General features: G+C 44.3%; 1 protein-coding gene across 1 annotated transcript in view; it reads left to right on the top strand.

Moving 5' to 3' along the window:
* The first annotated feature begins 430 nt into the window (after positions 1–430).
* The window catches only part of LOC135096421 (gastrula zinc finger protein XlCGF57.1-like), an 11245-nt gene continuing 7166 nt past the window's right edge, over positions 431–4509 (top strand). The window contains exon 1 of the mRNA XM_063997914.1: positions 431–1775. The gene's annotated coding sequence lies outside the window, so the exon portion shown is untranslated. The remainder of the gene's footprint in view (positions 1776–4509) is intronic.

Raw genomic sequence — 4509 nt, 5'->3', positions numbered from 1 at the left:
TATGCCAGAGACAGGAATGAGATGATGCAAGTGATACTGACTGAGTTAGGGCATGATAGGAATGAAAGAGTGGAGAAGACAGGAAAGGAATGGATGGTGTTGTTGCTGGGACTGTGTAGAGAGGTGAATGAAAGGATGATTGAGGCGGTGAAAGAGTTTCTGGAGAGAATGTGGCGTGCCAGGTGTATGAACAATTAGGATAGAGGATGCTGTTCGTATCTCTTTTTTGTTTTCCTTCTACAGGAGTTGCCGATCCAAAGGCCTGGCTCAGGAGTGATCCTGTGCCACCTGTACCATCAAGATCAAGATCAAAATCTGGCGCCAAGTTACTTGTGTGTTTTGTTGTCTGTGTCTGTTGGAGCGTCCGCGTGCTGCGTGGTGGTCAGTGGTCAGGTCACGCTGAGTGTGCGGCAGCTTGCGCCTGTGTCTGAGCTGGCCTGGGTCACCTGTGGTCACCTGTCCACTCTGTGTCTGGTGGAGGGAACAGACAAGACGTCAGCGTGGTGGTCAGTGGTCAGGTCACGCTGAGTGTGCGGCAGCTTGCGCCTGTGTCTGAGCTGGCCTGGGTCACCTGTGGTCACGTGCGGAGTGGCGGCGCCTCCCTGGGCTCACCTGAGGGCGTGCAGGTAATGGTGGGCGGGGAACAAGTAAATGTCGGGAGGTGAGTGACTAAGGTGGTGGTCACCGTCACTGTTGTTGTGGTTTGTTTGTTTGTTTGTTTGTTGATTTCTTTTATTCCCAAGACGTGGCGGCGCCGCCTGGCTGTCTGCTGGTGCTGCCTGCCTGTGGTCTGACCATTTTGTCGCGAGTGTTTGGGCGTTGTCCTTTCTGGGGATTTCCCGGCCCGTACTGAGTGAGGTTAGGTTAGGTTTTCTTTGCAAGATTTTCCCGTCACAGTGGTGGCAGCCACGCAGGACAAGACACACGGTAATTCTTAAGAAATACACCTCCACACATATCTTATTAATCTTTTCCCCTCTCCCCCAACAAGCTTGGGGCCACGTGGGGAATTGGGTTTGTTTTTGGAGGGGGACATAAAAGACCGATAAATGGACTGAAAATCTAGGGAAATTTCCCTAAAATAAAGAAAAATTGGGGGTAAAATTTAAGTTTTAACCAATACTCCAGAATAATTATATACCTAACCTAACCGAACCTAACCGGGGGGGCTGCGCACCCCATGAACCCCCCCTGGACCCCCCTAAGGTTAAAGCGTCATTAAACATCATAGACTTAGTAGCATGGACAAAAGCACCCTGCGTGTAAACCAACGCACGAACGCACGCAGTGTAACTTCAGCACGGACAGGTAAGCAGGACGGATCTCGGGAATACTGGAGAAACTTTAACATTGTATTGTAACCTTAACATCAACGAGCGATCAGTAAAACCTTTACAGACTTGTAGCTATACTACTTACACTTCTTGAAAGCACACCTTATTGAAAATAATCTTGGGTGCGTTGTTCTTAAGATTTTCCAGACACACACCGTCAGTAAGGTTAGTTTGGTCTCCTGGACAAAATTTTCCCGTCACAGTGGTGGCAGCCACGCAGGACAAGACACACACCGTCAGTTAGTGTTTTCTGCTTTCTTGTTTTATTTTTGTTATTTTGTTAATTTGTTTAATATTGTTTTATTTGTTTGTCTTGCAGGAGAACAGACGCGGTGAAAGAGTAAGGCCAGACTGGCAAGTCCTCCTGTCCATTGTGCCCCAGAGCCTCTCAGATCAGTGGCTGGCAAGTCCTCCCATCCTCTCTGCCCCAGAGCCCCTCAGGTCAGTGGCTGGCAAGTCCTCCCATCCTCTCTGCCCCAGAGCCCCTCAGGTCAGTGGCTGGCAAGTCCTCCCATCCTCTCTGCCCCAGAGCCCCTCAGGTCAGTGGCTGGCAAGTCCTCCCATCCTCTCTGCCCAAGAGCCCCTCAGGTCAGTGGCTGGGGACTCAGAACACTGCACCACTGTTGGCAACACTTGTGTCTTTGTCACAAGTTACCACCAACTAAAAGTGATTATCTTACTCTTTGCAACAAGTCAGTTTTTTATTTATTTATTTATTTATTTATTTATTTATTTATTTATTTATTTATTTATTTGGATAACCTGAAGATCCACCAGCCCAGGCTTACCACCTGAAGATCCACCAGCCCAGTCCTTTCTGGCCGTTCTATTGCTGCTGTGGTAGACGGTCACTGTTCTTCTCCTATATCTATTAACAGTGATGTTCCTCAGGGTTCTGTCCTGTCACCCACTCTCTTCCTATTATTCATCAATGATCTTTTAAACCAAACTTCTTGTCCTATCCACTCCAATGCTGATGATACCACCCTGCACTTTTCCACGTCTTTTTCTAGACTTCCAACCATTCAGGAAGTAAACAGTTCATGCAGGGAAGTCACAGACTACTGATCTCTCCAAAATTCCAGATTAGGGCAGAGCAAACTTGGTATTGTTCAATGCCACAAAAACTCAATTCCTCCATCTATCAACTCGACACAACCTTCCAGACAACACTATCCCCTCTTCTTCAATGACACTCAACTGTCCCCCTCTTCTACACTGAACATCCTCGGTCTGTACTTTACTTATAATCTGAACTGGAAACTTCACATCTCATCTCTAGCAAAAACAGCTTCTAGGAAGTCAGGTGTTCTGAGATGTCTCCGCCAGTTTTTCTCACCCCCCCCCAGCTGCTAACTTTGTACAGGGGCCTTATCCGTCCATGTATGGAGTATGCTTCACATGTCTGGGGGGGGGGTTCCACTCATACTATTCTTCTAGACAGGTTGGAATCAAAAGCTTTTTGTCTCATCAACTCCTCTCCTCTAACTGACTGTCTTCAGCCTTTCTCTCATCGCCGCAGTGTTGCATCTCGTGCTGTCTTTTACAGCTATTTTCATGCTAACTGCTCTTCTGATCTTGCTAACTGCATGCTTCCCCTCCTCCCACAGCCTTGCTGCTTAACACTTTCTACTTTCTCTCACCACTATTCTGTGCACCTCTCTAATGCAAGAGTTAACCAGTATTCTCAATCATTCATCCCTTTTCTCTGGTAATACTGGAGCTCCCTTCCTGCTTCTGTATTTCCACCTTCGTATGACTTGAATTCCTTCAAGAGGGAGGCTTCAACACACTTATCCTGCAATTTTTGACAACTGCCTTGGACCCTGTTCAGTGACCAGCATCTCAGTGGCCCCCCCCCCTCTCTCTCTCTCTCTCTCTCTCTCTCTCTCTCTCTCTCTCTCTCTCTCTCTCTCTCTCTCTCTCTCTCTCTCTCTCTCTCTCTCTCTCTCTCTCTCTCTCTCTCTCTCTCTCTCTCTCTCTCTCTCTCTCTCTCTCTCTGTCTCTCTCTGTCTCTGTCTGTCTCTCTCTCTCTCTGTCTCTCTCTCTCTCTCTCTCTCTCTGTCTCTGTCTCTGTCTTGCCAGTGCAGGAGCAGAATGAAAACACCACAGAAAAAACAATAAGAACAATTAAAGATAACCTCCACATAAATACTGAAAATAAAGACATAAATGTAGCACATAGGCTTGGCTCAAGGAATACCCAAAACTCCATAAGACCAATCATTGTTAAACTGCACAGTAGACAACAGAAATATGACATAATGAGTGCATGTGTAACAGTTAAGCCAAACTTATATATCAATGAAAGCTTGACACCCAAACGCCGGTTACTATTTAAAAAAGTATGGGATATAAGAAAACAACATAGGCAAATCTTTCAACAGTGCTATACACAGGATGGTAGGATATATGTGAACCTTCAAATTTCTAATCAAAAACATGTCATCACTACTGAAGCAGCACTTACAGACTTTCTAGATAAGTACCCAGCACTGAAAGGAGTAACAACCACTTAGATGTGAAAGTAAATTAATATAACTGCTTGTGTATGTTGAATGGTTTCTCCTACTTTTATTACTAAAATTACTACTGCTACTATTAATAACATCAATAATACTATTGCTGCTGCAACTACTACCACTACTACTACTACTACCACTACTACTACTACTACTACTACTACTACTACTACTACTACTACTACTACTACTATCACTAATACTACTACCACCATTGCTATTAATACCACCACTACTATTACTTGCTACTGCTACTACCGCTACCGTTATTATTACTACATTATACTGTTAACACCACTACTACCGCTATTACTCCTGCTACTACAACTACTACTATAATTACTATAGCTAATATTGTTAATACATTAACTTGCACGACTACTACTACTGTTCCTTATACTACTAATCCTCTTACTACTACTACTACTACTGTTCCTTATACTACTACTACTACTACTACTACTACTACTACTACTACTACTACTACTACTACTACTACTACTACTACTACTACTACTACTACTACTATAACTACTATTATTGCCACCACTATCACTACTACTATTTATAACTGTTGATATTGATTATGTCCCTAATACTACAATTATCACATCATTTGATTTGCCTCTTAAGATGGCATTTATTTCATCTGA

This window comes from Scylla paramamosain, unplaced genomic scaffold (assembly GCF_035594125.1).
Source record: "Scylla paramamosain isolate STU-SP2022 unplaced genomic scaffold, ASM3559412v1 Contig4, whole genome shotgun sequence".
In the NCBI taxonomy this organism is placed as follows: domain Eukaryota; kingdom Metazoa; phylum Arthropoda; class Malacostraca; order Decapoda; family Portunidae; genus Scylla; species Scylla paramamosain.
This window is presented reverse-complemented; position numbering and strand designations above follow the sequence as displayed.